The sequence below is a fragment of the Biomphalaria glabrata genome, chromosome 9 (genome assembly GCF_947242115.1).
Source record: "Biomphalaria glabrata chromosome 9, xgBioGlab47.1, whole genome shotgun sequence".
NCBI lineage: Eukaryota > Metazoa > Mollusca > Gastropoda > Planorbidae > Biomphalaria > Biomphalaria glabrata.
The window spans coordinates 26893445-26906455 of NC_074719.1; positions in this window are offsets into that span (position 1 = coordinate 26893445).

Sequence of the window (13011 nt, forward strand, 5' to 3'; positions counted from 1 at the left end):
AAAGTTTATATGGTTGATGTCAATATTATGGGCAAAATAGTCAAAATAAAGATTTAAAGTTTTTGGGTACATAGAACAACAAAGGCATTTTCACGATCGAGACAACAGAGGTTAAATTTATCAAACATTTACCAAAAATCTTAAATCCAATTTTCTTCTAAGTTAGAGATGGAAACAATCAGAAGAAGAACTGAATTTAAACCTCACTTAAGACCCAACCGACAGGAACGATCCGAACTGTCAACTGGACTGAATCAAGATTGTCCAATATTCTTTATAAAAAAAAAAAAAAAAAACAACCATGGTTTTCAGCGAAATGATTTGACAGTTATTTGTTAATTCTTGGAAAATTCTTCTATTAATTAATATATGATGTAAGCCTTGTGACATATATGATGTAGGCCTTGTGACATATATGATGTAGTCCTTGTGACATATATGATGTAGTCCTTGTGACATATATGATGTAGGTTTTGTGACATATATGATGTAGGATATGATGTAGGCCTTGTGACATATATGAGGTAGGGCTTATAACATATATGATGTAGGCCTTGTGACATAGTGGAACTTTTTTTTTTACTTTTACCTCATCCAGAATGTATTCTTCCAATCAATTGCTGTGAGAACTTGGTGCGCCAATGTCTATTAACCCTCGTCAACTCTGTCTTATTTATTTTATTGATTCTTGTATTGTCAATTACAAGAAATAATTGTGCATAATTTCAACTCGATCCGAGATTGGATGTGTACAGACGTTTTACCAGACAGAGTGAGTTGATATAAGGTTTGTATAAAGGACATAGACTCTGAGAGCTAGAAGTTTGTGTTGGGGAGGGGGGGAGCGTCTTATTGATAGGGTAAAGTGTAGTCCGAAAGAAATAAACCTATACCGGTATGCCAAGTATTTCAACAATAGCGTAGAACGAATAACAGCTAGTACATATATAAAATTAATTACAACACACCAAAATACGAAATAAAGTCTGAATTTTTACAAACTTTTATTTGACTTTAATTTCTCTGGGATATTACTGTAAACACCTCAATAGTGGAAGCACTAGAAAAAGTTGTTGACTTTACTCCTCTTCAGGAATTTCACATAGGAATCGTGTGGGATAATCACTGTCAGTGCTATAGCATCTGTCGTCAATGGCCATCCAGTCCACGCCATCAAACAGATATAGGCAGTTACGTTCTCTACCAAATTTTCTGCTTTTAACCATATAATCTGGTACTAAACTGTTGTTCGTTCTATATCTCCAAATTTCTTCTTGACCCTCATCGGTTCCTCCAATAAGAATTAATTTAAAACCACTTAATTTTCGGATAAAAGCTTTGACAAAAGTTAGTTCATCCCAATCTTCAATCTCAGCCAGATATCCTCCATGCAGAGCACACGTTGCCATAGACTGCTCAGATTTAGAGATTGGATCTTGTTGGGACAAATAATAACGTCTTCCTTTGTAAACTTCAGATCTTTTGAAAAACCAAAGTTTTGAAGAATCGATTCTTGATTTTAAAATTTCAAACTCTTGATTTTGTAATCGCTGCTGGTCAACAAACATTAATACACTTCTTAATTCATCTCGCAGTGACTCAAAGCTGAGAACCCTTGCAATAATTTTGATCGATTCAGCCACTGTCGCCTTTTTGAAGGACTGATCTATTCCATGGGCCTCACACTTGTATTCACCCGCCATTTTATCAGTTGGATATGGCCACTGCAGACTTAAGTAAGAGTGACCTGTCTTATTGATCACCCCATTGCCTTGAACTCTGTGTGCATATGCATATTCCCATATAAACAATTTATATAAGCCAGTAGTATAAACTCTTTTCTTTCAACATTAGATCGGTAAAACAATTTAAGAGAAACTAATTCACTAAGGTTATAATTATTTCCCGTTGACTCTGAACAATTAATTAGAAGAGATTTTGTTTGACCAGTCTCTATTTCCTTTGTATTAGAATCAAGCCGCAGGGAGAGACCTGCCAATAAATAGGAAAAACAAGAAAAACATTTAAAAACTTAAAAGAAAAACAAAGTTTACATGAAGTGTACTTGTATCCATTAGTTTGGATCAGTCATTTAATCCTCGAGATAACCAACGTAGACATATAAATATGTGCGATAGAAATATTTTACTAGTTGTTTTGGTTTAGCTTTTGGCTTTCTCAATACATTATGATCCTATCCTTGGTCTGGACCAATCTTGAAAGGAGGAGAGAATAAAGGGGGGGGGGTATTTTGGTGAATGTTTACATGATCGTTTTTTAAATACATAAAAAAATGTTCACTCAGGGCTCAAGCCGCCTCAAGGGGACTAATTCAAGTTATACCATCACATCTGTCAAGTACTATTTCTTTTACTTGTTTAAGATACAAAACAAAACAATAAGTTACCAATAGTTAATTAACTAATTGGTAGCATTTAGACAGATATAAATAAATTATATATTAATGCTTGAACCCCCCCCCCCTAAATAACAGTGACTCTTAAGACTACAATTATCTTTCTAGGCCTATGCATTTATACCCCAGGCAAAGTGCAATTTCAATATATAAATTATTCTTTAAATCAACGAATCTTATTTGATAATAATAATATACATAGTAAATTAAAAAGTTCTTTAATTTCTTATAAGTAGACTAAAATTCCATTTATTGATTCTTGTGTTGTCAGGCAAAAGAAATACATCTGCAAAGTTTCAGCATTTTCCGAGATTGTGTGTCGGATAAATAACGTTTAAAACATTTTTACCAAACAGACAGAGTGAGTTAATATAAGCTTTGTCAAAATGAAATAAGTGGGACTGTTTTGTTTTTATACAGGAGGTAGAAGTCTCAAAATAGAGTTGCAAACTCCAAACTATTACTGCATTGCAAAAAAAAAAAAAGCTTTTTCTTTAAAACTAGCCCAAAAAAGTTTTAAAATGTTTAATTGTTTAGCTCTGGTTAAATAAGTCCACAAAAGATATCTCTAAACCACTGAACATGCTAAAGTATCGTGAAACAAAATGCGAACTCATGGCTCAAGCCACCTCAAGGCGACATACTAACCACTCTGCTAGTGAGGTGCTTATAAAAATAGAGGATATAGCAGTTATCTATTGTTAATATCAAACTTAAATTAAAGTGACGAAGTAGACTAATTCAGCTTACAGCACCCCTTCTGTCAAGTACAATTTCTTTCCCTTTTGGATATACCAATCAAAATTATTATTTACCAATAGTTCATTAAATAATTCGTTATTTTCTTCAATTGATTCTTGTGTTGGCAGGTAAAAGGAATAATTGTACACAATTTCATCAGAAGTGAACGACTAGCGGCTTTGTTGACTTTTGTTAGATCATCATACAGAATGTCTTGTGGAAGTCGACCTTGTGACATTCTATGAAGGTGACCAAGCCAGGCCAAGGCGTCTGCTGCTGATGCGGAGACATGTATTCATTTCACTTAGTACGTTTTGTCACGTTTTGTTTTTCATATTTCACAGTCTCGGATCAAGTTGAAATTTTGCATAATTATTTGTAGTCGATGAAAACACACGAATCAATAAAAAAAATAATTAGTTTATCAATTGATTGTAATTAATTCGTCTTGTTTATATAGCAGAAGGGGAGTTCCAACCTGCCGTTTTGAGGTAATTGACAATAATAAATGGTCTTTTTCCTTAGATAAACTTTTAGTTTCTTTTAAAAGTATTCTTTTTTTTTTTTTTGTTTAACATTTTTTAATAGTCCATGTGAGATCGAGAAGAAAAAATATTTATCAAAAATCATTTTCAAAATTTCAATCCACATTTACCTGGATCAATTAGAGCAACAGCAAGGAAAATGTACTTGGTGAAATACATTTGTGAAGTTGAGACTTGCAATAAAATATTCTCCAGTATTCTCTAAATAGATTTTAGAAGAAAAAAAAAGGAATCGGTATCTACATGGCAATGACTCGCGGTAAGTTGAAATGGCGTGCTACATCTGAATAGCCCCAATAAAACGACCACAGCTGTTACTGTATAATACATTTAATGTAGGCTTCAACATGGGCGTAACTAGAAGGAGGATTTTAGGATTCAACCCCTCAACCACCTCCAGAAATAAAATGTTCCTTGATCTTTTTTCAACCATTAGCTTGGCTCCATGAATGAATTAAATCTACAAGACTTGAAGCGATAGCAAACTACATTCACCTCATTCCGGAAGGGTGGAGGAAGGCGGGGGCGGGTGGGGGAGTTTAAATGACAAGCCTTTCCCTCTTTGATGTTGTTTTCCTATCGCTTTTTCTGCCTGCCTCTTCTTCTTTGTCCTGGTACTGTTTCCTGAAGGAATATCTTTGCGAACGTTTTTTGTAGTCCAAGTCAAACATTTGCACATTTCTTCTATTAGCTTGGTGTACACAGTCTCATCAACAGATAGCTCTAGATTCCAAACCCTTGACTCCACAATGAAACTGTTACATACTCAATTACGCTTTTAATATTATATAAACGTAGGACTTGGAAGTAAACATATATGTAACAATCTACATTCTCAACAAGGTGTTAGTTCATTAACCCAAAACCTAAACGCGTCCAGTTACTTTTGGTTTTGAGGTATGTTATTTTTACACCAGAAGAAAAAAATGAATCTATCTATCTAAAAATGAATCTATCTATCTATCTATCTATCTATCTATCTATCTATTTATCTATCTATCTATCAATTTAATCTAATCTCATGGGCGTAGCCAGGATTTTTTTTCGGGGGCGATTTTTTTTTTCTCTACTCTCCTTCCTACCTATGTACCTATAGTACGTACTATAAATATAAGTTTATAACTACGTACACAAATAGTGTGATTTCTCTATAAAAGTCGCCACCCCTTCCCCGATCGACAGGACAATTATGTGTCCAAAGAAAACACAACTTTAGAAAAACGTTTTGTAACTGCGGAGAGCTGCACAAGCATGGGCGTAGCCGGGGGGGGGGGGTTCTTGGGGTTCAAACCCCCCCCCGAAATGAAATCCCCCCCCCTGGGGGGGGGGGAGTCGGAATTTAGTGACTGATTTTTTGCTTTGATTTTGTTTATTTTAGTTGAGATTTTAATACTAAACCATCACTTGCCCTAGCAAAACCAAAGGGGTTTTAAGTTTAAAACCCCCTACCAGGGAGGTTCGAGTTTAAAAACCCCTACCAGGGGGGGTTCGAGTTTAAAAACCCCTACCAGGGGGGTTCGAGTTTAAAACCCCTACCAGAGCGATTCGAGTTTAAAAACCCCTACTAGGGGTTTTGAGTTTAAAACCCCCTACCAGGGGTTTTGAGTTTTAAACCCCCTACCTGGGGTTTTTGCAGTTAACTCCCCCTCCTCTATAAAACAAAACAAAAAAAAAATGCAAACGAAAATCCCCTAATTCCAAGAGCACAGTTAAGGAAGATTTTGATTTTAAAACCCCGTCTAAAATTTACGATAAACCCCCTCTTTAATATAAAAAAAAGCTAATTACGCACTCAAAATGTTATGAGCGTAGATAAATGGGTTTTACCTCTTTTTAATAATAAAAAAAAAGCAAATTATACACTAAAAATGTTATGAGTGTAGTCTATGGGGTATTGAGTTTAAACTCCCCTCCAGTGGAGTTTGAAGCTAAAAAGTCCTCTTCAATATAAATAAAAGAAAATTACTCACTCTAAAATCTATTAGCGTAGTCAAAGGGGTTTTGAGTTTAAACCCCCAGCCATCTTCAGTGTAAGAAAAAAAGCAAATTACGCACTCAAAATGCTATGAGCGTTGCCGAAAGGGGTTTTGAGTTTAAACCCCCATTCAGAGGGGTTTGGTGCTAAAAATACATCTTCAATATAAAAAAAAAGCAAATTACACACTAAAATTATTTGAGCGTAGCCAAGCCAATCGGGGGTTTTGAGTTTCTTCTACAGATGGCTTTTTTTTTTTAAAGTTTAAAACCCCTCCAGATGGTTTTGAGTCTAAGATCCCCCTACAGAGCATTTTGAGGTGGAAAACCCCCAACAGAAGATTTTGACGATAAAACTTCTCTTTTCGATATAAAATCTAAAGCAAACTAAAGTCACTTAATTCCAAGAGCGTATTCAAGAGAGGTTACACATTTTTACCAGTGGTAGGGCTCCATTAATAAACTGCAGTGAATAGTCATCTACCGAAATCGAAAAACACTAAATATAGCTCAACAATGATGGCTAAGACAGATTTTAGGAGCCAGTTATAGAGATCGGATCTAAATCAAGGAAATCTTATGCCGAACTGGGAGTCGACCCTTTAGTAAGATTGGAAGAGAGCGACGCATGAGGTTTGCGGGACATGTTCTCCAACAAAATGAATTACACATAAGAAGAGTTGCAATGATATCCTAGTACAACTTGACGCCACTCATTCATGGAAGTCCTCATGGTAGGTGGGAAGAGGCTTCAGACATTACCAGTGACAGATTTTTATGGAAACTGCTTGACGTCAAATGCTCCGAACGGCGTAGGAGGGTCTAAGTCAGTAAGAATAGCACATTAGGTTTTTCAAATAAAACTTTTTAATAGCATTAAAATGGACTGTAGATACCTCAGAATATGCATTTTGTTGGCTTTCCATACCAGAAATAGTGCTTGGCGGCGGGGCTTCGCCCCGCGCTGGGGAGCTCCTGGCGCTCCCCCAGACCCCCTTGCTAGTAAAGGCGGGGAGTCTACAATTTTATGGAAACAGTTGGATGGCAAATGCGCCGAACGACGAGGGAGGGTCTAAGTCAGTAAGAATAGCACATTATCTTTTTGAAATAGAACTTTTTAATAGCAGGAAAATGCACTGTAGATACCTCAGAATATGCATTTTGTTGGTTTTCAATATCAGAAATAGTGCTTGGCGGCGGGGCTTCGCCCCGCGCTGTGGGAGCTCCTAGCGCTTCCCCAGACCCCTTTGCTAGTAATGTCGGGGAATCTACAATTTTTTCACTAACTCATGGAAGAACCTATTCTAGGGCACAATAAACGTCTTCCGAAAGAATGAAGGGTCAGAATGTAATAAAGATTATGTACACACACACACACACACACATAAATACATACAATTTTTTTTCGCGGGGGAGGGGGGGTCGGTGGGGTGGGGGAGAAAAAAAATCACACACCCCCAAAACCCCCCCCGAAAAAAAATCCTGGCTACGCCCATGTGCACAAGTCATCGCTTAGGCCTATACAACTTGATCTTTGTGTCATTTTAAATTGAACCATTGAGTGTTTATGCAAGAAAAAAGAACAAAAAAGAATTTCGATACAGTTTTAAAATGTGTCGTTAATTGAAGTCTACATTTACTTGAGTGAATTAGTGCAACCGTAAGAAGAATGTGCGAAGTACATTGTAGAATTCTAAAAGTCGGCAAAGACGTCTTCACGAGTATTCTCTCTACTGTATTAGACAAAGTTTTGATTGGCGGCTACATCCCACATACTAACTACTCTTACACACTATGTCTCGTCCAAACAGTCCCAACAAAACTGTCCCAGTTGTTGTGTATTAATTAAAATTGAAAGGATTTTTTGCACTGCGTGAGGAAATTGTATTGTTTCTAAACATGAAAGGTGAACCTGTTGAACATTTTCAAACTGACGAATGGGTTCGGGATTTCGCATTTGCAGTTGATCTCATTGGTCAATTGTAAGACTTGAATTTGAAACTTCAAAGTAAAAATAAAATAGTCACAACTCCGTGCAATCATGTGAAGTACTTCCAAGCCAATTACGACTTTGGACAACCAAATATGAAGAGAAAACTTTGTTCACTTCTCAACATGTCAGGAACTAAAAAGATTAAATATGGCTACAACATTTGGTAAACATGTCTGTCGTACTTCAACAATAACAAAACCATGTTACATTTAAAGCTTTATTACACTGAATGACAAACAACTACACACATAGCAAAGATCACAACACAAAATACGGTCAGTACACAGTCTAACAAATGTAAACAAACACTAGGGGTGACAATCAAATAAACAAATTCACGACAATGCCTTACACCTGGAATCGTTAGTAGATGCTTTCACTGACCGTTTTCGTGACTTCGTTTCATACGAGCTAGAAGCTTCGTGGTTTGTATCTTTTTATTTGCTTCTGAAAATGCTGCTGTTAATGTGCAACTGGAGCTGATAGAATAGCAGTCAGATTCTTTGTTGAAATCGAAGTTTATAGAAGTGGCACTGCCAAAATTTGCGGAAATGTGCAGACTTAATTCTCGCTAAGTTTGCAATCACGAATCTCTGTGAAAAGTTCTTTTCCAGAATGAAAGCTACAAAAACACCTCGTCGTTCGAGATTATCTGATCAAAATTTAGCATCAGTGATGAAAGTGTCAGTGGCAAACAAACTTCAACTTGACATTTATAAACTTTCCCAGAAAATGTGTCAAACATCAGGACAAAGAAAATAATGCATAATCATAGTAATTTTTTATTTCCTAAATAGTACTACAAATTTAGCAAACTAAGGGACAGATATGCCATTATTAATTATTGTAATCTATTGTGTTATTTCTACTTGACATACAACGAGTAGGCTGTTTTTTTTTATGTGGCCCATACACCAGAATAAGTTTGACATGCCTGATATAAAGAGAGGTAACTCGCTCATTTCATCCCAACTCCCTTTTGAAACCTACAAATCTTCGCTTCGAATCAACGTCTTAATTTCACTTGATTCAAATACCTCCTTTATTTCCACTTCATTCTATACATAGAGGTTACAGACAAAATCTATAGAATGCCTGGCGTTTCGATGGAAAATACGAAATTATTCGACATTTGCTACTTTTCCTAAGCATTCGTAGAATGCCAGTAGGTCGACTTCCACAGGACATCCTGTATGGCGATCTAATAGAAGGCAGGAGAGCCGCTGGTCGCCCACTTTTACGTTATACGGATGTATGCAAACGCGACATGAAGCTATTCAAAATTGACACTGGCAACTGGGAAGAGGTGGCACTGGACAGATCCACATGGAGAGAGAGAGCATAAAGGAAGGGTCACAGCAGATGTCATACACAACAGAAGCAGAAAGAAGGGTGAAAATGCAACGGCTCCTGGTGATTATATATGCCCAACCTGCGATCGCAGCTGTGTATCAAGGATTGGCCTCTTTAGTCACACAAGAAGTTGCATAGGGAAAAGATCGCCTCTCGAGACGTAAAATGCCACAGAACTATAGAATGACTAGTTCTGCGTCAGCAAGCTGAACTAAAGATCACACACACCTAAACGAGTGACCTTTAGCTACACAGAACACAAACCGCGAGATTATATAGCCCAGTAAGCCAGTAACTAATTATTTTGTAGAAGACACGGCCAGGGCTTTCTTTAAATGGAGAACTAAACACCCCCTACTCTTTATTTTATTTCTTTGGTCCTTGACACCCAATTTATTGATAGACATTGACCATTTTTAAACCAGAATGAAAAAACACAACGTGCTAACAAAGGATATTACACTGTCAATACATTTTACGGTTAAATAATTTTTCTAACGTGTTAACTTGAATATTACTCCTACACTTAAGTGTCTTGATATGATAACATATTCTTAATAATTTGTAACAGTGACAGAGTTTAAAACAATAAGGTATATAAAAGGAAAAAAAAACCAACCAATATAGGTATGTGATTTAAAGTTTCGTAAAATGTTCAGCAACACAAGCTATTAACAAGACACTTAGGTATCCGGCTCCAGCTCCGGCCCCGGCCGAATATCAAATTTTACTATCCGGTCATATCCGGCCCCGGCCGGATATCAAAAAGTACTATCCGGTGCACCCCTAATTTAGACAGATATAAATAAATAACTCGTCACGGTTGACCGCTCGTCTAGCGCTGGCCTGGGGCGATTTGCGTCGACTGACTACACTCATACCACTACCCCCATCTGTGCCACCACCAGGTTTATAACAATATATTAATGCGTGAACCCCCCACAAATAACAGTGACTCTTAATGTGAGCTTGCGCTCCCAGAGCTAGTTTTATATGTATTTTTCTTGTATAGGTTAGATCTATTTTTATATATTTTATTTTTATAGGTTAGTGACAGATTTTATAATTGTACTTCCGCATATTTATATAGGTTAGTGCGGGATAGTATAAAAGTAATGTACTACATGCTGTCTTAAAACAGTTCAGTGTACAGTTGACCAGTGGTCAGTATAATATGTCTGTGTGACAGCCGAAGATCTTTGTGGTCTGTCGTCTAATTATTTTATTATTCTGTACCTGGGACAACTATTTTATTTTTTTACTAGATCTATGTCACACTATGTGTAAAGTAGTTATTTTATTTTCTACTTGGACTATTTGTCATAATAGTTTGCAACATGCTGTATTGAAGATGGCGGCGTCCATCAGTCCTAATAGAATATAATATAGTTTTGCATTTATGTATTGCAGGCTATTGTTACTGCTTTTAACTGCTGTTTTTAGCTGCTGCAATTACTCTGCTGAAATAGCTGTTGCTTATAACTTCTGTTGTAGATCTATTCTAATTCTAGGGAATCTAGTGTTATTTGGTTTCTGCTATTGATAGTTTTGTTATTAAATTGTTTCTGTACATCTATAATAATTAATTTTAATAATCTATTCTAGATCTAATTCTAGGGAAGCTAGTGTTAGTTTGTTTCTGTAGTGTTGCCTTAGTCAACCTTAGTGGCTTAGTTACTTATAGATCTACTCTGTTTCTGTTCTTAGTGAATAGTAAGGTACTAACTAAGGTGTTATTGTTTTAGTGTTAGTGTTATGGTTGTAGTAGTAGGATTTGTAGTTTATTGTAGTGTGTTTGTGTAGATCTAGGTCTAGTGTAGTAGTTGTAGTGATTTAGTTAGATAGTTGGTTTGGTTAGTTTGTTGGTCTTTGTAGTATTAGTTGTTTTCATTGTAGTGTATATATTATATTTTACTATTGATTTAATTTTTATGTAAATAAAGTATCTTTTTGTTTTATTTATCGTAAACTAAAGTTTGTTATCTTGTTTTCATTTAGTTAAGTTAGTATAGTTAGTTGTCTGGTTACTTAGGTGACTCTAGCCCCTTGGTCACCATACCGAGGTGCACAGATTGAGCCCACCCAATAGCGCTAACATCTGCCTACGGGTAAATTTTAAAGTTGAGCAGCAGATAATAGGTCTCTCCCACTCGCGCCTGCCTGACCTGCTCACATTAAGACTACAATTATCTTTCTAGGCCCAGGAAAAGTGCAATTTCAATATATAAATTAATCTTTAAATCAACTAATCTTATTTTATAATAATAATATACATAGTAAATAAAAAATTCTTTAATTTCTTATAAGTAGACTAAAATGAGAAATTAAAAGATGCCTTGGTAAAACTGTCTGCATGCAACAGCAAAAGAGAATCAAAGTAATTCATTAACTCTTAAATAAAAGTTCCTTTCAGACCTTGTGATCTATAGGGCAGATGATGTAAAGGTCATCTGTTTCTGTGGCCCACGGTTAACGTGGGTGTCATGTTGCCTGCACAACGACCAACAGTTTTTACTTTTCACCCAACTAACCCTCGAGATTAAAATCCCAGTCTTCACCGGGATTCGAACCCAGGACCTCAAGTTCGGAACCCAAGTGCTTTACCCCTCTGCCAAGCGCTTCCAAACTCTTAAATATGCTGCTCTTATTTTTCTTTGTTTCTTATTGACTAGAAATACTATATCAATATAATAATGTTCTTATTAGTTGTCGTAACTTATATAAAGAAAGGATAATTTTAAAAAATGTGCCGATAAAGGTAAGAAAAGTCTACATAGGCCTATTCTATTTTAACGCGTTTTGTTACATTTCCCATTGGTCCTTTCTACTTTTAAATTATTTTACGTTGATGAAAAACGTCGTGAAACCACTGAGGCTTATCAGAAACGTTCAAACGTACAGGAGGGCATTAAAAGTCTCAGCAAGGAAGACAGAAAATACAATCAAGACAAAGTGAACGTTAAACACTAGGCTTACAAAGTATGGAATGAAAAAGGCTGTACAATTAATTATAATCTATATCCTAATTTCTTACAAGAAGTGACTTTTTAGAACAATGTCTCATTCTCTAAAAAACAAATGAATGAACTCCATGGACGACAGTTTCTTCTAATAGTGGGGGAAACATAGATTGTCATTACGTCATGCTATTATATATTCTGTTTAGTTTAATCTGGATTGGACTTTAAGTCATCTAGATCAAACTGCTAGCAAGAAATGAAGTGGGAAAATACCTAATTATAATTATTTTAAACATCATTTCTGTTTTTTTTTTTTTTTAAGAGCCCACTGAGTTGATTACAAAAATAAATCTGATGACAACTATATCATATACGGGTACATGCACTTTTTTTTTTCAATGGGAAGCGTGGTCGAGAGGCTAAGTGCGCTTGGCTACCTAGAAAGGGGCTCGAGGTTCGACACCCGACTTGGGCAGAGTTGCGTTTACTGAGCGCCTAAAGGCAGCACGGAAAACCAACTCCTAGATACCCCCTCCCCCCCCCCCCCCCCACTGGTCCACAAATGAGATTGGACCAAAGCGCTCTGAGCATGCTATAAGCATGAAAGTAGCGCTATATAAAAGCTATAATAATAATAATAATGGTAAAATATGTGTCAATACATTAGACAAAAAAAGGAATTGCACTGGAGCCTTGTTTTACATGATCAAATATTTTCGTGTGTTTTCCAAGATCATCACAGCAAAACGTGTTATCATCTTGATCAATATCTAGTCAAGGGTCTAGTCTTGGTCGTCGTATTTGTCTTGATTACGTAAAAGACCTTTTTTTCTTTCGCCTTTCATACAACACACTAGGAAACATCTTTTAAATCAACTTTTTACTTAGTACAATTAATTAGTAGAAAGCATGCACACTTATTGTGACTTAGACAGTCGTAATAAAACATACTCTACACGTTAAATAACAAGACTATTTAGATTACTAGCGAATATTATTCTGAGAAATGTATTTTGAAAAAAAAAATGT